Source organism: Choloepus didactylus, chromosome 24, assembly GCF_015220235.1.
Source record: "Choloepus didactylus isolate mChoDid1 chromosome 24, mChoDid1.pri, whole genome shotgun sequence".
In the NCBI taxonomy this organism is placed as follows: domain Eukaryota; kingdom Metazoa; phylum Chordata; class Mammalia; order Pilosa; family Megalonychidae; genus Choloepus; species Choloepus didactylus.
The window spans coordinates 10,915,070-10,939,720 of NC_051330.1; the positions used below are offsets into that span (position 1 = coordinate 10,915,070).

A 24,651-nucleotide genomic window follows, 5' to 3' on the forward strand; every position below is an offset into this window, starting at 1 on the left:
TTCTGCTTATCACTTTGAAAGAAGTTTCTGTAACCTCATTTGCTATGGACATGTTCCAAATAAATTAGTAAGAACTTTTATCAACCATATCTGGATACTGTATATGGTTTTATCAACATATTTTAATAATGTTGCCCATTATTTTAAAGTTTCTTATTTTAAAAAATATGAAATCAGCTCCACTTTTAGTCTGAAATAATCATTCATAAAATAATATGCTTTTTGTTTTTAAGTATTTGAATTTCATTTCTCACAGGCAAACTGATTAAATAGGACCACCTTCACAGCTCTAATCTAAAGGCAAATCACAGTTAGTAGATCTGTAATTTTTTCTATATAAATTAGTTTCTGTTTTGCTTTTAGTATTAGTGTTTGCCCAGCCTTCCCCGTGATTGAAAGATGCTTGGGTTTAAGAACCCAATCATCCATCACTTCAGAGACATGTGGGACAATAACAAAGGTCTAACATTTGTGTCATCAGAGTACCCAAAGAAGAGAAAATGTGGTGCTGAAAAGATATTTGAAGAAATAATGGCTAAGAACTTTCCAAATTTAGTGTAAACATAAATGTACAGATTCAAGAAGGTCAGTAAACTCCAAACAAGATAAATCCGAAGAAATCTGTGCCCAAACGCAGCATGATGAAACTGCTGAATACTAAAGACAATGAGCTGGAAAGTACCTAGAGAAAAACACCACCTTATCTGGAGGGAAATAAATGCTATAAACAATGGATTGCCCATCAGAAGCCAAAGAGGCCAGAAGGAAGTGGTACAACATTTCTAAAATGCTGGGGGAAAAAACTGTCAGCCCAGAATTCTATATCCAGTGAAAATATCCTTCAGGAATGAAAGTGAAATAAAACCATTCTCCAATGAAAGAAAGCAAGGAGAATCATTACCAGAAGACCTAGACTAAAAGAATTATAAAAGAAATTCTTCAGACAGAAGAGAAATGAAACCATAAGGAAAAATGGAACATTCAGGAATGAAGGGAGAACAACAGAAAAGGTAATTATGTGGGTAAAAAGAACACACTGTTCTCCTGAGTGCTTTAAAAATATGTTTGAACATTAAATGAAAAATCATAACATTGATGCAATTTCAGTGTATGTAGATATAATATAGGACATCAATAACAAATGCGGAGGGTAAAGATTTCTACATTCTGCTTAAAGTCGTAAAATATTGATTCTAAGTAGACTGAGAAGCTAAGTGTGTATATTCTAAACCCTAGAGCAACTACTAAAAGAACTATGCCAGGAAATATAGTAAAAAAAACACAGAAATATACTAAAAAAAATGTTTAACTCAAAAAAAATAAGCTGGAAAAGGGAAACAGGAATGAAAGATAGAGGAAACAAATGCAAACCAAAAAATAGACTTAAATGCAAACTTATCAATACTTAGATAAAATGCAAATTGTGTAAGTACACAGAGATTGTCATAATGAATTTAAACATGTGAACCAACTAAATATATGCTCACTAAAAGGAACTCACTTCAAATATATTGAATACGTGTAAGTTAACTAAACAGTGGGGATTCTGGTCAACCAAAGTGGTAGCATAAGAACCTCCAGGGGGCCATTCCCCCATAGGATCTTTGAATAACTAGCAAAAACTGGCAGAGCCATCTTCCTCAAAACTCTGAAAACAGTTAAAGGGTTGCAATAATGGGTGAGTGCTGAATCAATAAAAAGCTGTGAAAACAGTAGCAGAAGCACGTGGTGCCCTCGAGGGCCTCTCCCTCCCCTTCTCCTCAATGCAGTGTGGAGCCAGCCTGTGCCCACATTGTGCATCCCTGGTCCTGTTCTGGAGGGAGCAGAGTAACCCTGTGCACATAGTGGAATGCCAGTATCATCTGTATGTCAGTTGCAATCTATCAGATGTCAGCCTGAAAGACTGAGCCAAGACACTCCTCTCTAGCTCAAACTTCCAGTACCTGCCTTGCAGGCAGAAGCAGTTTGCAGACACCTAAGGCAGTGTAAGAAGCAAGTCAAAGTGGCCTGGGGCAAAGGATCACCTGCTATAAGTTATACAATAGAGCACCCCAGATGGAGAGAAAGTGCATTTCATAGTATGTAGAGGAGGCATTGAATTCCTGTAAATGGAAATTCCTAAGGCCATGAGGAAGCACAAGCCCAGGAAAGACTCAGACTTAGAAATGACTGAAAGAACCCAGCACTTCACATTCAGGAAAAGACGGAGAGAACCCTGTACTTCGCATTCACCTCGGGCAGATCTTGGTAGAAGGGCTAAAATCTAAAAGAGAGCTCCAGCCAATTCAGAGCCAATTTGCAAAGACTGTGAAAGGTGGTTTTTTGAATAGGAGTGTTTGTTTTTGTTAGCTCCTGGCACTCAAGGAAATCTCATCGCTAGATGTATACAAACTAAAGAAACAGACAGTGTTAACACTTTAAAATATTGAAATGTACATCATGCAACAGAAGATTACAAGACCAAAGAAAAGGAAACAAGAAATGGCCCATCCAAAGGAACAAGATAAAAATCCAGAAACCATCAACAAAGAAAACCAGACTTGGGATATACCAGTCAAAGACTTTTAAAAAATGACTTTCAATATGCTCAAGGAGATAAAGGAAAATGTGAGAAAGAACTAAAGGATATCAAGAAAGCAATGATTGGACACTTTAATCCACAACTTTGTAGGAGCCTGCAGCCAGTTCCATGCTGGAACCGTGTTTTGCAACCAGAATGACATGACGGGGCAGGATTCATTGAATTGAATATGCAGTGGAAGCTGTCAAGCAAGGTTCAGTTGGGCTGAAATCAAAAACCTATGCAGTATTGGTTGCATTGACGAGGGCACAATCAGAGCTTGCAGCCTATCAAAAAAAAAAAAAAAATTCTCCATGTTGACAGCCATATTGGTATCTCAGTTGTGGGGCTTACTGCTGATGTTAGACTGTTGTGTAATTTCATGTGCCAGGAGTATTTGGATTCCAGATTTGTATTTGGCAGACCTTTTCCCATGCCTCGTCTTGTATCTCTAATTGGAAGCAAGACCCAGATACCAACACAATGGTATGGCCAAAGACCATATGGTGTGGGCCTGCTCATTGTGGTTATGATGATAAGGGCCCTCATATTTTCCAAACCTGTCCATCTACAAACTATTTTGACTGGAGCCTGTTCTCAATCAGCTCATACTTTCTTGGAGAGACACATGTCTGAGTTTATGGAGTATAATGTGAATGAACTGGTTAAACATGGTCTGCATGCCTTAAGAGAGACACTTCCTGCAGAGCAGGACCTGACTACAAAGAATGTTTCCATTGGAATTGTTGGTAAAGACTTGGAATTTATGATCTATAATGATGATGATGATGTGTCTCCTTTCCTGGAAGGTCTTGAAGAAAGATGACAGAGAAGGGCACAGGCTTCTCAACCTTCTCATGAACCTGCAGAAAAGGATGATGAACCAACGGAACATTAAGTGATAAACCATATTATATGTGTATTATCAAATGTGTAACAATGCAGGAACATGTACTGGAATGACAATAATCTATACTTCAAACCAAAAGATGCAGAGTGGTAGAATGGTATGTTTTAGGAATCAGTCCAGAAGTAACTTTTTTCTAAGTAACCTAACTAAAACTATATAATGAGGTGCTTTTTTCCTTTGAGAGGTACTATATAATAGTTTTCTAGAAAGTGTAGGGTATCTGTACTGCTGTTTTTATATGAAGGACCTAGTGTCATTGTGGTTTTAAGGTCAACTGTGAAATAAAATTGTTTCACCTGCAAAAAAGAAAGAAAGAAAGAAAACAATGAATGAGTAAGAGAATCTCAATAAACACATAGAAATTTTTGAAAGGAATCAAGTAAATGCTGGACTTGAAGACCGCAACAATTGAAATGAAAAATTCCCTATAGGATTTCAACAGCAGATTGGAGCTGGCAGAAGAAAGAATCAGTGATCTTGGAAACAAGGTAACTGAAATGATTCAGGCAGAAGACCAGAAAGAACAAAGAATTTTAAAACACAAATGGAGCCTAGGAGACCTGTGGAGCACCGTCAAGCATACCAGTATACACATTATGGGAGTCCCAGAAGGAGGGGAAAGAGAGAAAGGAGCAAAAGGAATATTTAAAGGAATAATGGCAGGAAATCTCCCAAATTAAGGAAAGACATGAATATGCACATTCAAGAACGCTAGCAAACCCCAAACAGGATGAACTTGAAGAGAACCACACTCAGACACACACTAGTCAAACTGTTGAATGCCAAAGACAAGAAGAGATTTCTGAAAGCTGCAAAGGAAAAGCAGCATGTTATTGACAAGGGAGCCCCAATAAGATTAAGTGCCAATTTCTCATCAGAAACCATGGAAGCAAGAAGGCAGCAGGATTAAATATTTAAAGTGATGAAAGAAAGCAATTGCCAACCAAGAATTTTATTTCCAGCAAAGACTTCCTTTCAAAAATGAGGAAGAAATTAAGATATTCCTAGATAAGCAAAAGCTGAGGGAATTTGTCAACACTAGACCTGCCCTACAAGCAGTGCTAGAGGGAATTCTGCAGACTGAATGGGAAGGACACTAGACAGTGGATCAAAGTGGCATAAAGATATAAATACCTCCAGTAAAGGTGACCATATGGATAATTATATGGTTGTGGCATGTTACTCCACTTCTTACTCCTCGCAGGTGCTAAAATGCAAATGCTTTTCAACACACAGTGTACAAAGATATAATTTGTAACAAGTAAGAAAAGAGGTAGGGGGGCCAAGGGTTATAGGGAAGTGTCTATGTATGCTGTTGAAGTTAAGTTGGTACCAAATCAGATTTAATTGTTATAGATTTGGGTGGTTAAATCTTAACCCAATGGTAATCACAAAGAAAATATGTGAAAAATATATTCAGAAAGAAACAAGAAGAGACTCAATGGTACAATCCAAAAAATCAAATAAATGTGAAAGCAGGCATTAACAGAAGAATTGAGGGTCAAAAAAGGTATAAGTCTTAAAAAGACAAAATAGCAAAATGGCAGAAGAAAGTCTTGCATTATCAGTAGCTACTTTAAATGTAAATGGATTAAACTTTCCTGTCAAAAGGTGGAGATTGGCAGAATGAACAAAAAAGCATGCCCCAACTATATGCTATTTACAAGAGACCTTAAATTCAAAGACATAAGTGGTTTGAAAGTAAAAGGATGGAAAAAATATATATACCACACAAATAGTTACTAAAAGAAAGCTGAGGTAGCTATACTAATATCAGATGAAATAGACTTTTCAGTCAAAAAACTGTTACAAGAGACAAAGAAGGGCACTATATACTGATAAAGGGGTCAATTCAACAAAATGACATAACAATTATAAATATATATACAACTAACAGCAGAGCTCCAAAATACATGAAGCAAATATTGACAGATTTGAAGGGAGAAATAGATGGTTCTAAGTTAATAGTAGGAGACTTCAATACATCACTTCCAATAATGGATAGAACATCTAGACAGAAGATCAACAGGGAAGTAGAAGACATGAACAATACTCAAAACCAGCTAAAGCTAACAGACATGTATTGAAAACTAACACATACATTCAATAGCAGCAGAATACATTATTCTCTAGTGCACATGGATCATTCTCCAGGATAGACCATATGTTAGCTCACAAAACAAGTTTCAGTAACTCAGAAATACTGAAATCATACAATGCTTCTTCTCTGGCCACAATAGAATGAAGTCAGAAATCAATAACAGAAATTTAAAATTCACAAATATGTAGAAATTAAACCAAGTACTGTTAACCAATGGGCCAAAGAAGAAACCACAAGGGAAAATAGGAAATATCTTCAGGGGAATCAAAATAAAAGCTCAACATAGCAAAGCATATGGGATGCAGCAAAGGCAGTGCTGAGAAGGATATTTAAAGCTCTAGATGCTTATATTATAAAAGAAGAAAGATAGCAGATCAGAGAACTAACCTCAAAACTGGAGGATCTAGAAAATGAAGAGCAAACTAAAGCCTAAGCAAGCAGAAGGAGGGAAAAAACAAAGATTAAAGCGGAGCTAAATGAAATAAAGGAGGAAAAACAATAGAACACAACCAAAAGTTGGTTCTTTGAAATGATCAATAATTATTGACAAAACTTTAGGTAAACTAACAGAAAAAAAAGAGAGAAGATACAAATAAGTAAAATCAGAAATGAAAAGGGGGACATTACCACTGACCCTACAGAAATAAAAAGGACTATAAGAGGATTCTATGAACAACTGTATGCCAACAAATTAGATAACCTAGAAGAAATGGAGAAGCTACCTCCATTGGCTGAAGAAGAAATAGAGGACGTCAACAAACCAATCACAAGTAAAACGATTGAATCAGTCATCAAAAACCTCTAAGCAAAGAAAAGCCCAGAACCAGGTGGTTTCACAGGTGCATTTTACCAAACATTTCAATCCCACTGAACATTCACCAATACTTTCAAAAAATTGAAGAGGAGAGAACATTCCCTAACTTACTCTGGGACGCCAACATCACCCTAATACCAAAGGCAGATAAAGATATCACAAGAAAGAAGATTACAGAGCAATATCCCTTATGAAAATAGATGCGGAGGTGGGGCAAGATGGCGAACTGGTGAGCTGTATGTTTTAGTTACTCCTCCAGGAAAGTAGGTAGAAAGCCAGGAACTGCGTGGACTGGACACCACAGAGCAATCTGACTTTGGGCATACTTCATACAACACTCATGAAAACGTGGAACTGCTGAGATCAGCGAAATCTGTAAGTTTTTGTGGCCAGGGGACCCGCACCCCTCCCTGCCAGGCTCAGTCCCGTGGGAGGAGGGGCTGTCAGCTCTGGGAAGGAGAAGGGAGAACTGCAGTGGCAGCCCTTATCGGAAACTCATTCTACTGATCCAAACTCCAACCATAGATAGACGGAGACCAGACACCAGAGAATCTGAGAGCAGCCAGCCCAGCAGAGAGGAGACAGGCATAGAAAAAAAACAACATGAAAAACTCCAAAATAAAAGCAGAGGATTTTTGGAGTTCTGGTGAACATAGAAAGGGGAAGGGCAGAGCTCAGGCCCGAGCTCAGGCGCTGAGGTGCATATGCAAATCCCGAAGAAAAGCTGATCTCTCTGCCCTGTGGACCTTTCCTTAATGGCCCTGGTTGCTTTGTCTCTTAGCATTTCAATAGCCCATTAGATCTCTGAGGAGGGCCCTTTTTTTTAATCCTTTTTTCTTTTTCTAAAACAATTACTCTAAGAAGCCCAATACAGAAAGCTTCAAAGACTTGCAATTTGGGCAGGTCAAGACAAGAGCAGAACTAAGAGAGCTCTGAGACAAAAGGCAATAATCCAGTGGCTGAGAAAATTCACTAAACACCACAACTTCCCAAGAAAAGGGGGGTGTCTGCTCACAGTCATCATCCTGGTGGACAGGAAACACTCCTGCCCATCGCCAGCCCCATAGCCCAGAGCTGCCCCAGACAACCCAGTGTGATGGAAGCGCTTCAAATAACAGGCACACACCACAAAACTGGGCGTGGACATTATCCTTCCCTGCAACCTCAGCTGATTGTCCCAGAGTTGGGAAGGTGGAGCAGTGTGAATTAACAAAGCCCCATTCAGTCATCATTTCAGCAGACTGGGAACCTCCCTACACAGCCCAGCAGCCCAGAACTGCCCTGGGGGGACGGCACTCACCTGTGACATAGCACAGTCATCCCTCAACAGAGGACCCGGGGTGCACAGCCTGGAAGAGGGGCCCACTTGCAAGTCTCAGGAGCCATACGCCAATACCAAGGACTTGTGGGTCGGTGGCAGAGACAAACTGTGGTAGGACTGAACCGAAGGATTAGACAATTGCAGCAGCTTTAAAACTCTAGGATCACCATGGAGATTTGATTGTTAGAGCCACCCCCCCCTCCCTGACTGCCCAGAAACATGCCCCATATACAGGGCGGGCAACATCAACTACACACGCAAGCTTGGTACAGCAATTGGACCCCACAAGACTCACTCCCCCACTCACCAAAAAGGCTAAGCAGGGGAGAACTGGCTTGTGGAGAACAGGTGGCTCGTGGACGCCACCTGCTGGTTAGTTAGAGAAAGTGTACTCCACGAAGCTGTAGATCTGATAAATTAGAGATAAGGACTTCAATTGGTCTACAAATCCTAAAAGAACCCTATCAAGTTCAGCAAATGCCACGAGGCCAAAAACAACAGAAAATTATAAAGCATATGAAAAAACCAGACGATATGGATAACCCAAGCCCAAGCACCCAAATCAAAAGATCAGAAGAGACACAGCACCTAGAGCAGCTACTCAAAGAACTAAGGATGAACAATGAGACCATAGTACGGGATACAAAGGATATCAAGAAGACCCTAGAAGAGCACAAACAAGACATTGCAAGACTAAATAAAAAAATGGATGATCTTATGGAAATTAAAGAAACTGCTGACCAAATTAAAAAGATTCTGGACACTCATAGTACAAGACTAGAGGAAGTTGAACAACGAATCAGTGACCTGGAAGATGACAGAATGGAAAATGAAAGCATAAAAGAAAGAATGGGGAAAAAAATTGAAAAAATCGAAATGGACCTCAGGGATATGATAGATAATATGAAACGTCCGAATATAAGACTCATTGGTGTTCCAGAAGGGGAAGAAAAGAGTAAAGGTCTAGGAAGAGTATTCAAAGAAATTGTTGAGGAAAACTTCCCAAATCTTCTAAACAACATAAATACACAAATCATAAATGCTCAGCGAACTCCAAATAGAATAAATCCAAATAAACCCACTCCGAGACATATTCTGATCACACTGTCAAACACGGAAGAGAAGGAGCAAGTTCTGAAAGCAGCAAGAGAAAAGCAATTCACCACATACAAAGGAAACAGCATAAGAATAAATAGTGACTACTCAGCAGCCACCATGGAGGCGAGAAGGCAGTGGCACGATATATTTAAAATTCTGAGTGAGAAAAATTTCCAGCCAAGAATACTTTATCCAGCAAAGCTCTCCTTCAAATTTGAGGGAGAGCTTAAATTTTTCACAGACAAACAAATGCTGAGAGAATTTGCTAACAAGAGACCTGCCCTACTGGAGATACTCAAGGGAGCCCTACAGACAGAGAAACAAAGAAAGGACAGAGAGACTTGGAGAAAGGTTCAGTACTAAAGAGATTCGGTATGGGTACAATAAAGGATATTAATAGAGAGAGGGGAAAAATATGACAAACATAAACCAAAGGATAAGATGGCTGATTCAAGAAATGCCTTCACGGTTATAACGTTGAACGTAAATGGGTTAAACTCCCCAGATACAGATTCGCAGAATGGATCAAAAAAAATGAACCATCAATATGTTGCATACAAGCGACTCATCTTAGACACAGGGACACAAAGAAACTGAAAGTGAAAGGATGGAAAAAAATATTTCATGCAAGCTACAGCCAAAAGAAAGCAGGTGTAGCAATATTAATCTCAGATAAAATAGACTTTAAATGCAGGGATGTTTTGAGAGACAAAGAAGGCCACTACATACTAATAAAAGGGGCAATTCAACAAGAAGAAATAACAATCGCAAATGTCTATGCACCCAATCAAGGTGCCACAAAATACATGAGAGAAACACTGGCAAAACTAAAGGAAGCAATTGATGTTTTCACAATAATTGTGGGAGACTTCAACACATCACTCTCCCCTACAGATAGATCAACCAGACAGAAGACCAATAAGGAAATTGAAAACCTAAACAATCTGATAAATGAATTAAATTTAACAGACATATACAGGACATTACATCCCAAATCACCAGGATACACATACTTTTCTAGTGCTCATGGAACTTTCTCCAGAATAGATCATATGCTGGGACATAAAACAAGCCTCAATAAATTTAAAAAGATTGAAATTATTCAAAACACATTCTCTGACCACAATGGAATACAATTAGAAGTCAATAACCATCAGAGACTTAGAAAATTCACAAATACCTGGAGGTTAAACAACACACTCCTAAACAATCAGTGGCTTAACGAAGAAATAGCAAGAGAAATTGCTGAATATATAGAGACGAATGAAAATGAGAACACAACATACCAAAACCTATGGGATGCAGCAAAAGCAGTGCTAAGGGGGAAATTTATAGCACTAAACGCATATATTAAAAAGGAAGAAAGAGCCAAAATCAAAGAACTAATGGATCAACTGAAGAAGCTAGAAAATGAACAGCTAACCAATCCTAAACCAAGTAGAAGAAAAGAAATAACAAGGATTAAAGCAGAAATAAATGACATAGAGAACAAAAAAAAAATGGAGAGGATAAATATCACCAAAAGTTGGTTCTTTGAGAAGATCAACAAGATTGACAAGCCCCTAGCTAGACTGACAAAATCAAAAAGAGAGAAGACCCATATAAACAAAATAATGAATGAAAAAGGTGACATAACTGCAGATCCTGAAGAAATTAAAAAAACTATAAGAGGATATTATGAACAACTGTATGGCAACAAACTGGATAATGTAGAAGAAATGGACAATTTCCTGGAAACATATGAACCACCTAGACTGACCAGAGAAGAAATAGAAGACCTCAACCAACCCATCACAAGCAAAGAGATCCAATCAGTCATCAAAAATCTTCCCACAAATAAATGCCCAGGGCCAGATGGCTTCACAGGGGAATTCTACCAAACTTTCCAGAAAGAACTGACACCAATCTTACTCAAACTCTTTCAAAACATTGAAGAAAATGGAACACTACCTAACTCATTTTATGAAGCTAACATCAATCTAATACCAAAACCAGGCAAAGATGCTACAAAAAAGGAAAACTACCGGCCAATCTCCCTAATGAATATAGATGCAAAAATCCTCAAGAAAATACTTGCAAATAGAATCCAAAGACACATTAAAAAAATCATACACCATGACCAAGTGGGGTTCATTCCAGGCATGCAAGGATGGTTCAACATAAGAAAATCAATCAATGTATTACAACACATTAACAAGTCAAAAGGGAAAAATCAATTGATCATCTCAATAGATGCTGAAAAAGCATTTGACAAAATCCAACATCACTTTTTGATAAAAACACTTCAAAAGGTAGGAATTGAAGGAAACTTCCTCAACATGATAAAGAGCATATATGAAAAACCCACAGCCAGCATAGTACTCAATGGTGAGAGACTGAAAGCCTTCCCTCTAAGATCAGGAACAAGACAAGGATGCCCGCTGTCACCACTGTTATTCAACATTGTGCTGGAAGTGCTAGCCAGGGCAATCCGGCAAGACAAAGAAATAAAAGGCATCCAAATTGGAAAAGAAGAAGTAAAACTGTCATTGTTTGCAGATGATATGATCTTATATCTAGAAAACCCTGAGAAATCGACGATACAGCTACTAGAGCTAATAAACAAATTTAGCAAACTAGCAGGATACAAGATTAATGCACGTAAGTCAGTAATGTTTCTATATGCTAGAAATGAACAAACTGAAGAGACACTCAAGAAAAAGATACCATTTTCAATAGCAACTAAAAAAATCAAGTACCTAGGAATAAACTTAACCAAAGATGTAAAAGACCTATAAAAAGAAAACTACATAACTCTACTAAAAGAAATAGAAGGGGACCTTAAAAGATGGAAAAATATTCCATGTTCATGGATAGGAAGACTAAATGTCATTAAGATGTCAATTCTACCCAAACTCATCTACAGATCATGGATAGGAAGACTAAATGTCATTAAGATGTCAATTCTACCCAAACTCATCTACAGATTCAATGCAATCCCAATCAAAATTCCAGCAACCTACTTTGCAGACTTGGAAAAGCTAGTTATCAAATTTATTTGGAAAGGGAAGATGCCTCGAATTACTAAAGACACTCTAAAAAAGAAAAACGAAGTGGGAGGACTTACACTCCCTGACTTTGAAGCTTATTATAAAGCCACAGTTGCCAAAACAGCATGGTACTGGCACAAAGATAGACATATAGATCAATGGAATCGAATTGAGAATTCAGAGATAGACCCTCAGATCTATGGCCGACTGATCTTTGATAAGGCCCCCAAAGTCACCGAACTGAGTCATAATGGTCTTTTCAACGAATGGGGCTGGGAGAGTTGGATATCCATATCCAAAAGAATGAAAGAGGACCCCTACCTCACTCCCTACACAAAAATTAACTCAAAATGGACAAAAGATCTCAATATAAAAGAAAGTACCATAAAACTCCTAGAAGATAATGTAGGAAAACATCTTCAAGACCTTGTATTAGGCGGCCACTTCCTAGACTTTACACCCAAAGCACAAGCAACAAAAGAGAAAATAGATAAATGGGAACTCCTCAAGCTTAGAAGTTTCTGCACCTCAAAAGAATTTCTCAAAAAGGTAAAGAGGCAGCCAACTCAATGGGAAAAAATTTTTGGAAACCATGTATCTGACAAAAGACTGATATCTTGCATATATAAAGAAATCCTACAACAGAATGACAATAGTACAGACAGCCCAATTATAAAATGGGCAAAAGATATGAAAAGACAGTTCTCTGAAGAGGAAATACAAATGGCCAAGAAACACATAAAAAAATGTTCAGCTTCACTAGCTATTAGAGAGATGCAAATTAAGACCACAATGAGATACCATCTAACACCGGTTAGAATGGCTGCCATTAAACAAACAGGAAACTACAAATGCTGGAGGGGATGTGGAGAAATTGGAACTCTTATTCATTGTTGGTGGGACTGTATAATGGGTCAGCCACTCTGGAAGTCAGTCTGGCAGTTCCTTAGAAAACTAGATATAGAGTTACCATTCGATCCAGCGATTGCACTTCTCGGTATATACCCGGAAGATCGGAAAGCAGTGACACGAACAGATATCTGCACGCCAATGTTCATAGCAGCATTATTCACAATTGCCAAGAGATGGAAACAACCCAAATGTCCTTCAACAGATGAGTGGATAAATAAAATGTGGTATATACACACGATGGAATACTACGCGGCAGTAAGAAGGAACGATCTCGTGAAACATATGACAACATGGATGAACCTTGAAGACATAATGCTGAGCGAAATAAGCCAGGCACAAAAAGAGAAATATTATATGACCACTAATGTGAACTTTGAAATATGTAAAACAAATGGTTTATAATGTAGAATGTAGGGGAACTAGCAGTAGAGAGCAATTAAGGAAGGGGGAACAATAATCCAAGAAGAACAGATAAGCTATTTAACGTTCTGGGGATGCCCAGGAATGACTATGGTCTGTTAATTTCTGATGGATATAGTAGGAGCAAGTTCACAGAAATGTTGCTATATTAGGTAACTTTCTTGGGGTAAAGTAGGAACATGTTGGAAGTTAAGGAGTTATCTTAGGTTAGTTGTCTTTTTCTTACTCCCTTGTTATGGTCTCTTTGAAATGTTCTTTTATTGTATGTATGCTTGTTTTCTTTTTTACTTTTTTTTTCCTACAGTTGATTTAAAAAAGAAGGGAAAGTTAAAAAAAAAAAAAAAGAAAAACAAGTAAAAAAAAGATGTAGTGCCCCCTTGAGGAGCCTGTGGAGAATGCAGGGGTATTCGCCTACCCCACCTCCATGGTTGCTAACATGACCACAGACATAGGGGACTGGTGGTTTGATGGGTTGAGCCGTCTACCATAGGTTTTACCCTTGGGAAGATGGTTGCTGCAAAGGAGAGGCTAGGCCTCCCTATGGTTGTGCCTAAGAGCCTCCTCCCGAATGCCTCTTTGTTGCTCAGATGTGGCCCTGTCTCTCTAGCTAAGCCAACTTGAAAGGTGAAATCACTGCCCTCCCCCCTACGTGGGATCAGACACCCAGGGGAGTGAATCTCCCTGGCAACGTGGAATATGACTCCCAGGGAGGAATGTAGACCCGGCATCGTGGGACGGAGAACATCTTCTTGACCAAAAGGGGGATGTGAAAGGAAATGAAATAAGCTTCAGTGGCAGAGAGATTCCAAAAGGAGCCGAGAGGTCACTCTGGTGGGCACTCTTACGCACACTTTAGACAACCCTTTTTAGGTTCCAAAGAATTGGGGTAGCTGGTGGTGGATACCTGAAACTATCAAACTACAACCCAGAACCCATGAATCTCGAAGACAGTTGTATAAAAATGTAGCTTATGAGGGGTGACAATGGGATTGGGAAAGCCATAAGGACCACACTCCACTTTGTCTAGTTTATGGATGGATGAGTAGAAAAATAGGGGAAGGAAACAAACAGACAAAGGTACCCAGTGTTCTTTTTTACTTCAATTGCTCTTTTTCACTCTAATTATTATTCTTGTTATTTTTTGTGTGTGCTAATGAAGGTGTCAGGGATTGATTTAGGTGATGAATGTACAACTACATAATGGTACTGTGAACAATAGAAAGTACGATTTGTTTTGTATGACTGCATGGTATGTGAATGTATCTCAATAAAGTGAAGATTAAAAAAAAATAAAAAAAGAAAAAAAGAAAATAGATGCAAAAATCCTCAAAATACTAGCAAACTGAATCCAACAGCACATTAAAAAAAAAAAAAAATTCATCTTTGACCTTTTTTTTACAATTCCCCAAAGAGAAGCATTCTATTTCCTTTTTGTTACCAACAAATTAGCACAAAGGAAACAAACCTAGCTAACCAAATTTGCCAACTCATACCATTATTTTGTTTAAGCTTAGTGTTCTTGTTTTTCTTTTTCTCCTTCTCCTCCTTTTTCATTTTCCTCTTTTGTTCCTTACTTGGAAGGGGGAGTACAGGAGAAAAGGTGTGTTTGGGAGGAAAAGTGGAGATGGGGCAAGTGTGACCACTGTGTGAGCAAGGGAAAGCTTTCAATAAACAAGAGACAGTAAAGGAAGATACTTCTCCCTTCACTGGGCAAGTGACACCCTCTTTGCAATTGAGTTTTCCGATCTGTAAAATGGAGCCAATAATACCTATCTCAGACTGCCTGTGTGATAACTAAAAGAAATTAATTTCTGAAGTGTTTCTGTCAGTACCTGGCAAAAGTTCAATAGCTGAGAAGTGTGATTCCCGGGTTGGAGGCAGATATGGCCAGATAAGATTATTCTAGTCCTCGTCTTGCAAATACTAAAATTCTATGATATGTTTTAGTTAATTTTGTGTGTGTTGCCTCATTAGACAGCAAACCCTGTGAGATAAACAGCAGAGCAGATATTACTTTCCAGGTCAGGAATTGGAAGTTGAGAGTTGACATTATTTTTCTAAACTCACTGGCAGAGTCAAAACTAGAATCCAGGTCTCCCATTTCCAAAACCAGTTTCCGCCCCCTCTGCTTGCTCTCCCTCGGTTTGCACAAGATGGGAGGGTCATAGTGGGGTTCTGTTGTAAGTACTAGCAGTGTGCGTCTACTTTGACTGGGTCTATAGTTTAATTTATCCCTAGATAAGAAACACACCTGTGAGTCCTGTACACCATGTTTCATGTCAGCTGCCCACCTTGGCACTCACCCCTTTCTGGAGCTGACCTAACATTTAATAATCAGCATTTTCTCCACATTTATCCCATCCCTGGTGTGTCTGAGTGTGTGTTTGTGTAGGGGGGTGGGTGGGTGTTTATGGGTGGATGCCCAGAGCAGGCTGCAGTGGAAAGCACAGCCTTCCCTTCTGTCCCTAGCGTCTGTTGGGTCAATGAATATCTTTCCCAGGACAAACCCCCATTAGTGGCTGAAGCTGTTAGATCTAAGCTAGCACTGTTAGTAATCCTTTCTCTTCTGTATGAAGAGCTCTGATCTACTATGAGAAGAAGAATGCCACCATCAAGCAGAGAGAAGCAGAAAGAAGAGATGGGCAGAGCATCTAGACAGCTTTTGAGTTCTGATTCCTTATCCTGCCCTTTTGGTAGCTTGGGCACTGAATTTTCCCTCTAGGTTTCTTCTCTTTCTTTTCCTAACACTGGTTTTTGCTGCATTCCTACCCTGTGCAACTGAAACTACCCTAACCACTACAGCATGTCTTCTGCTGGGCTTCTCACTACCCTGTAGCAGGCCACATTCATTGCCCCTTCCACAGGCTCTCTTATCAGCACCCTTGTAAGTGCCTCATTCCCAACCTCTTATCACAACTGCAGTGAGCTCCACTCCAGAGCTCCACATTGCCCCTTCCCTCCACAGATCTTTTCCCTGGGCTGTGTTACCTTCTCTCTCTCTCTCTCTCTCTGTCTCTCTCTCTCTCTGTTTTCTGAGAACCCACAGCCCTCCATACCATGGAGACTGGTGCTGATTTACAGTCATGGCCTTAACACTAGATTTTGTGCTGTTTAGATTGTAATTTGACTATTTTAGACATATTTATTTAACAAACACTAATATAGTGCTTAATAGTTACCAGACTAAGAGCTTGACAAATATTAACTCATTTAATCCTCGTGACAATCCTATTGTCATGCCCATTTCACAGGTAGGAAAATTGAGGCAGAGCCCCAGTTCCCACGGCTAGTAAGTTGCAGCCAAGGGTTTCTGGCTCCAGAGCACCTGCTCCTGACTGCCTCTCTAGCAACATACCTTCCTAAGCCCTGAGACTCTATCAGAGCCTTTCAATAAAATCCTCTATGGGAACTAGCAGAGTAAGGATGGTAAGAGAGATCAATCAATAAATAGCAAGCTGAGTGGTTACTCGAGTTCCTTTATCAGGGGCTGACTGGCCTCTGTGAACAGACAGCTCTGGGAGGGGATGAAGCTGTGGGTGGCAGGCACGAAGAGGACTGCGAGGTAATGAGGCAGCTCGGCTGAATAGCTCAGCCCATAAATGGCGTATGAAACACTCCAGCTGAATCATCCCTCACGTCCCGTGGATCACAGCTGTGCCCAAAGGACAGTCTGAACAGAACAGAATGGGCTGGTGGAAGCAATGATTGGATACAAGTGCACGGCTTCCATCAGTGTGTGAGCAAAAGAATATAGGACCTGAAGTTGGCAAGCCAAATCCAATGTTCAAAGAAGACCAATCGCTAGATGGGACCACTCAGCCAGGACCTCGGCACCATCTCTTTGTCCCTTCTTCTTTGGATGCACAACTTCACCCACCGCATGCATGCAGCCTCTTCACTCTGAGTGGAATACTTTCATGATCTCTAAGCCCCAAGCTAGTGACTCAGGACTCTTAACATCTCCCCTTCCACCCACCCTGACCCAATCACTCATGACTGATCTTGTAATCTCTTCCTTCTGGGCTGTTTCTTCCTACACAACAGGGTCAATGATGGGTTAAACCATTGTCCTTGGTCTCTGCTAAATCTGAGGTGTACATTTCCATCACAGGACTCCAAAGCTCAGTTAACATGCCTGGCCCCTTAAGAAAAAAAAAAAATGCTGTGGATTTCATGCATTGTGGGGCAGAGCAGCAGGAAAGAGATTTTGTTGTTTTTGTTGACTGATTGATTCATTCAGTCACCAAATATTTATTGAGCATGTTTAATGTTTAAGGAGCGAGATGCTGGGCATGGCTTATTTTATTGACGTCTGCATGCAACATTGACCCTGGTGGTGTTTATTCTTTTGTTTGAACAGACAACCAGAGATAAAATCATATGCTCGATCTTTTAGAATCATAAATGCACAGAGAATCCATTTTTCATCAAGGATTCATTCCTCTTTTCAGTGCCAACGGTCACCTGCAGAAGCAGCCCTATGAGCCTCAAGATTTGATTTATCAGCTACCATGTACTGCTTGATTTACTGGGGCATGAGCAGAGGAATAGAACTGATGCCATAGCTAGCCCTTGCATAAGATATAGTGACATCTTGGGGACCCGGGGAATTAAAGACATTTGTCTACTTTCTATCTGTCATGAGCTGGATTATTGTTCATCCAACAATAATTTTCCAGACATGTTTTGTTCTTGTCTGTTTTCTTCTTTGGTTGTAGCAAATAAGAGCTAAGGAATATGATTATACAAACAGGTTTTTAGAAAATTTTAGATTTCAAATTTACTTCATTGTGTCTCTCCATAAAGAAGTGAGGAATTCTTAAATCATGTTGAGTGAACCAGAATTCCAAGAATACGGCAATCATGGGGGAAATGGCCATAAAATCATTTATCAAAAATAAATATGACTCCTTGTTTTTCCGGTTGATCCAATATTTTGATTTTAGGATGAAATGTTTCCTCCAAAAAAACTGTGGTTCATTTTATAGGCTCTATATCTGATATTTCAATTGATATTCATAATAATCCTAGGTGGTAAGCAGGAAAGGGATCACTTTGTCCCATTTAGAGCCACTGGGTGATACAGTAAGTCATGTAAGTGCAACAGCATTCGTGCCTTGACTGCCTGTCTCCTCTTCCCAACATTGAATTAAATAATAGCTTTACTCACCCTACATCCAAGTGTTCTTTCAAATTCTAAGCATATACGGGAGTCATTGTGTTTAGAAAGAAGTTGGAGTTGTGGCTCTGAATGTTCTCTGGTAACTCGCCACTATATGGGCGAGAGGGCCATGTGTGATAAGGTAGCCCCAGTTTCACTGAATCCAATCAAATTCTATTAGGAAAGGAGAGTGTTCCAGTTTGCTAATGCTGCCATTATGCAAAATACCAGAAATGGATTGGCTTTTATAAAGGGGGTTTATTTGGTTACACAGTTACAGTCTTAAGGCCATAAAGTGTCCAAGGTAACACATCAACAATAGGGTACCTTCACCAAAGGATGGCCAATGGTGCCCAGAAAACCTCTGTTAGCTGGGAAGGCACGTGGCCGGCATCTGTTGATCCAGTGTTGTGTTCCAGCTCCTCTCTCAGCTCCTGTGCTTTCTTCAAAATGTTGCTTCTCCAGAGCAAAGTGTCAGCAAAAGTCTGCTTTCAATGGCCGTCTCCAAAATATCTCTCTAAGCTGCAATAGTTCTGAGGTCCTTCTGTTTGTGAGCTTTTATAGGGCTCCAGTAAACTAATCAAGACCCATGTTGAATGGGAGGGACCACACCTCCATGGAAATAATCTAATCAAAGGTATGGCCCACAGTCGGGTGGGTCATATCTCCATGGAAACAACCTAATCAAGACTAATGCGTCTGTTCCCACAAGACTGCATTAAAGAACATGGCATTTTTGGGGACATAATACATCCAAAACAGCACGGGGAGTTCAAGAGTCATCTCTGAAAGTCCCAGTCTGTCCATCATCACATTTAAATGATAAAATCAGAGGAATCATGCACAACCTCCTGAGAGGAGAAGAAAACAATTTCACATTCAATTCAGATCTGCTGAAGAAAATGTGGGTTATTTGCTTACTTTTTAAACGGAGAAAAACATAGTTAAAATAGACTGAAATTTGTTTAATACTTATTTTAAATGGAAAATGTCTCCAGTTCTGCATCTTTGGCTTATGGTTGAATGTAGGCATCAATTTTAAATTACATTTGCATCAAATATCATTATGCCAAGCTCATCCTTTTAGGGTATGGAGGGATAAATCTCAATAAATGTTTATTTTAGGCATGATTCCACTTGGGATATTTCTTGTCATTCCTCTTTTGTTTGGGGGTGGCGTTGTAGAACACTGGAATGAGCCTGGGATTTCCAGTTCATATACCTGATCTAATCCCCACTCTGGCACTTACCAGCAGTATTGGAGTGGAAAATTTACTTACCCTCTTCCAGACTCAATTTCTTCTCTTGAAGGATGACGATAATAACAGCTTCTTTGCAGGTTGTTATGTAGAGATTAGACATGAATATAAAGAATCTGTAGGTAATCAATAAGTCATCCATAATGGGTATTATTATTTGGGGAAAATATATTATGGACCTTCAAAGATTTCTTTTTATTATTATTTTTTTCAATTTTCGATTTCCTGCTTTTATTTCACTACACAATCATTAATTATGGTGCTTTACTGAAGTGACTGGAAATTTTTGTGAAAGTTGCTACTCATTTTAAGACTAGCTCCACAGATTGATCAATTTCAATTTTGTACTCCATGAATAGTGCTAGTCAGTGTGAAAAACAGTCAGTTTTCCTACAACCTACAGTTGTAGGGTATTTACTTAGTTAGAGGACCATATGTTCAGGATCTTCAATATCCCTTGCTTAACCACAAATCGACTTTGCTACAATTATTTAAAATAATTTTTCTTTACAACACTGGACCTGGAGATTAGAAATAACATACGTTCTCTGGACAATCTTTTACTACCTCCTGAAAAATGTGCATTTGGTACCTATGGCATATATAATACAATATCTGAGTGGCTAGAAAATGGGTAGATGACAGAGGTATGATATATTTAGACCTTTCCTACTTCCCAAAAGAATGCGAGGTGGTTTACGATAAACACATTCACTCGTTCGGTCCCAAATCCATTAGCATAAAGCAAAACTAAAATGAAATTAATAAATAAGAGTGGTGAAATGGACCAATATATCAAGATGCTCCAGCTCAGAACACACCCAGCAGCTGAACACAAGATCCAGCTCAGAATCCTCAGGTGTTGGGAGCAGGGAGCTCACTGGACCACTGGGGGGATCGTTAGCTGGGCTTACCTCACCCTCAGGGAGTTGGAACTCAGCTTACAGTGCTCATTAGACCCAGACAGGGCATGGAAAGCCCCAGGAGAGGGAGATAGCAGGGACTGAGCAGCTGATGGACTGAATATAAAGGGTTGGCGAATACAGTGGACCTTCTAGAATAACACAGCCTGGGCAAGGGCCCTTCTTGCCTGAATAAAGATTTTGTGATAAAGACAAGTGAAAGGTAGAGTTGAAAAGGTGATTTGAAGTGGAATTGTTAAGGACCCTCAATTCTAGTCTCAGCCGTTTGGATGTTAGCTTCTAGGAAGTAAGAGCCTTCAGTTATTATTATTAATATTAATATTATTATTAATATTACCAGAAAAATGCTAAATGAAAAAAAAAATACCCCAGAAAGATGAATCTAGTAATAGTTTCCAAGATGATCATGAGAGGGGCAGACTTGAAGAAGAGAGACCAGCCCTTGTTCTGAGCGATTGGATCGTGGTGTGCTAAAAGGCTAGTAGGGAGAAAGAAGGACAAGAGGGTGATGTGAGAGACATTTCAGAGGAAACCAGTTGCTCAGGCTTCATGGCTATGGGGAGAGATATAAATGAAAAGAAGAAACCTTTACAGCACGCTGTACCTCTGCTAAGCCATAGAGAGATGAAAGGGGACCCAGATTTTTTGTGTGTGTGTGGAAGGGAAAGAATTTAGTTTTGGAGACGTTGACTTTGGAGTGATGGTGGGTTGAGCGTCCATGGCTTCCTGGAGACAGAGGACAGATGTCCTGGAACGTGGTTAGCAATAGGAAATATATTTTAGGAATAATCCACATGGAAATGACAGTCAGTCAGTGAGAATTCAGCTCCATGAGGACACAAAATAGAGTGACTAAAGCAGAGCAAAACACCAAACTTCCGGAACGTGTGTAATAAATATCATGAGAGAGTGCAGCCAGCCAGGGGGAAGGGGAAAGTCTCATCCACATTTCCTCACGTAGAGGAGAGGCAAAATGCCTGAAATATTCAACAAGTGGTCACATACCCAATGATTTCATTGCATCGGAATGAACTTTGGAGTGTTTGTACAAAAGTGAAAGAGAAAATGTCAGATAAGCCAAAGAACTGAAATAGTTAGCGGCTCACAATGAGCCTGTGCTCGCTTTCCTAGCGTCTGAGAATTGAGTGTTTTCGAAATAGATGAAGGGGGAATAGTACTAGTTACCTCTCGAACTGCCCACTTCACCAAGTCTTGGGCCAGAAACTGTTGATGTAGGAAAATCCATGCTTGGGGCGGTGGTGACAGACGGCGGCCTCGGTCCAGGAGGGCGGAGGGGATGTCCCTGAGAGAAGCCCATGGGAAGACTCACCTGCCAAGCATTTTAAATGTTCTGCCAGCATTTTCCATCAGCGTGCACAGAGAGTGAATTCATTTTGTTTTGTCTGAGGGGACAAAGATCAAGTCTGGTTTCCTTGGAGATCTTTTCGTGCTTTCAACTAACGGGATTCGTTTCCTAGGTGGCATCACTAGTTCTTCATGTGGAGACCCCTGTACCCCTACTATAGGGTTGTTTGCTTTGAGTCTGTTTTTCATTTCACCAGCTCTTAGGGCTGAGTGAACCAAGCTGTAGGAACTTTTGCAAAGCCATGCAACAAACCTCCTAGGAGCCTTCGCTGAGCACCCACTGGGTGCTGGGCTCTGCGTCTGCAAGGCAGAGGAATCCACATGCCCCCATGCCCACCCCCTACAGAGGGCTTACAGTTTCGTGGTGAATTGAGCCCCTGAACCAGCGATTGCAGCCTGGTGTGTGATCGGCTGTGAAAGGAGACAGGCACGGGGCACTGAGGACCCTCCGGAGAAAGGCTAACCCGGGGCTGCTGGCAAATGGTCTGCTGGATTGGCTATGCTAGTCCCTCAGGGGGATCTGCAAGCAGGTGGGGGGCTCAGAGGCATGAACTACCAAGGCACATGTAGCAGAGTCACAGGAGGAACTAGAGGGGAATGCAAAGGCCAGCTAAAGAAGGATCTAAATTCAGGGATTTGAGCTTTACTCCAAGACCTGTGGGAATTGTGAAAAGATTCTAAGCAAAAGAGAGACTGGGGGGTTGGTTGATTGGGAACAGTGCACAACTCAGAGGCAGGGCATGTGGGGACATTGCTAAATGCACAAAGTTTAGCCCAGAGCTGCAAAAGCAAAATGGGATGTGCTGACAAATCAGTTTGCCCCTTCAGGGATGAACAAAGCTTAATTTTCTCAATGGGATGGCAGACTCTCGGGACTCGGAGTTCAGATCATATGGTTCCTTACTACATAAGCTGTGTACAATTATATTTAAGTCCTGTGCCAGCTATTACATAGGGTGAAATAATGTGTTTTAAAAGTTTGTGGTGTGCTGGAACTCAGGATGATTTACTGCCAGGAGGTATTTACTTCCTTAATTGTGCCTAACGTTGGCAAAATATTTGATGTAGAATGCTCTAATTATATCTAATAGCCACATTGCCAGTAATATGTCAAAGAGTATTAGCAAGCAGTAATGTCTGCAGTGATGTCTTTTACTTCATATGAAAGAAAAATTGCAGCCTGCCATTTTAATACACATCATTTTAAGTTGAGGAGAGTGTTTTCAAATGCATTCAAAGGGTGCTTTCTGTTTTGACCCATGCAGACGCCATAATTTAAATCAATTGCCATAAGTGATGGCTTCGTGCTTTGATTGTCTTAGACAAGTAAATATGAAAGGGATCTCTGCTATGCCAGGAATTGTGAGTACCTGTGTTTATCTAGAGTTGTACATAATTGCAAGTTCCAAAAATGTAAGGTATGAGAAATGACACAAGTGCAATCCTAGCAGGAGAAAAAAAAATATGATAGAATCATAGGCTGGAAAAGATAGGTCATCTAATCTGACTTTCTCCATTTTGTGGAGAAGGTAACTAGGTCTTGGGCCAGTTCAAGGACTTCTAGAAGGAAGTAGTGGCAGAATTAGGGCTGGCACCCAGGTCTCCACAATCCTAGGTCATGAACTTCCCTCTCCTTTGCACACCATCTGCGAGATTTGTTTTACTCCTGTATTGTCATACCCCATGGCTTGTTGCGCCAGAACGGGGAGCCATTTCAGCAAATGTCTGCAACTTCTGGGAGGAGAACCAGGCAACTGACAATGATTAAAGATGGAATTCATCACGTTGAAGGTTATGACCCTGGCCAACAATAGGGTCCACACTCAAAGTGACAGATGGATCCAGAATGATCTGTAATGAATGTTTCCTGAAAGCTTTCCCAGGAAAAATGAGCTAGAAAGGGAACATGAAAACATTCAGCAACTCAACTACAAAGTGAGGGGGGGGGGGAAGAAAAGAAAAGAAAGACAGCAAAAATGAGGCAATGAGAATTTGGCTGCACACAGCAGAGTCTTTAGGCTTTCATCAAAAGGCTTTATGAAAGGTTTTTGAAATGTGAATCCTTCCCTTTGTATTGTGACCGTCTTCTTTCTCCCTCCTGCAGAAGTTCTCAGTTCTCAACATGCTGGCACCCTGGATTTAGTGGCAGAAAAAAATGTGAATGTAGCTTTACAGACACACATGGAGACAGGCAGGAGGCATTGCTAACTCTGAAACACAAGACGCACTTCAAGCTGAGAAAGAGATCATCACTGACGTCCCCCATGCAAGGGTAGCTCCCCACATGTTTGGGGGACCACAGCTGCCAGCGGTGCAGCCTGCTTTCGTATCTTCAGCTTGCGTCTGAATTTCTAAGAGGACTTTGGAGAGTTCAAGTATGTTCCTTGCAAATGTTTCTAAAGCTTGAAATAAACGGGGGGTTGACGTTGAACGTGCCCTTTCCTTCTTTCCACTTACGGAAATGATCCAGAAGCACTCGCTCAGACTGATGCCATACCAGGTCCCCATTCTGCTCTCCAAATTTCCCTTTTTACTGTACCCTGAATCTGCTGTCATCATGGCTTTTCCACCAAGAAAACGGGTTGGAATCCAACCCGGGCTGCAGGTGGGATTGCAAGGCGGCTGATGAGAGCCAAAAAACAAGGGGTGATCAACAGAGCACTGTGTGTTCATTCAGGAGTGTACATCTTTTGGGTTCTTGCAAACCAGGAAGGTGCGCCAATGGAGAAAATGATGGCCTAACTCTCTTAGTGGAGCTCCAAATGGGATTGTATCCCT

At 40.3% G+C, this 24,651-nt stretch overlaps 1 protein-coding gene and 1 pseudogene across 2 annotated transcripts in view; both read left to right on the top strand.

The window, feature by feature from the left end:
* Positions 1–24,651, top strand: part of PDE10A (phosphodiesterase 10A) — a 786,289-nt gene that overhangs the window by 229,426 nt on the left and 532,212 nt on the right. The gene's annotated exons all lie outside the window — the stretch shown is intronic.
* Positions 2,732–3,888, top strand: LOC119520058 (annotated as a pseudogene).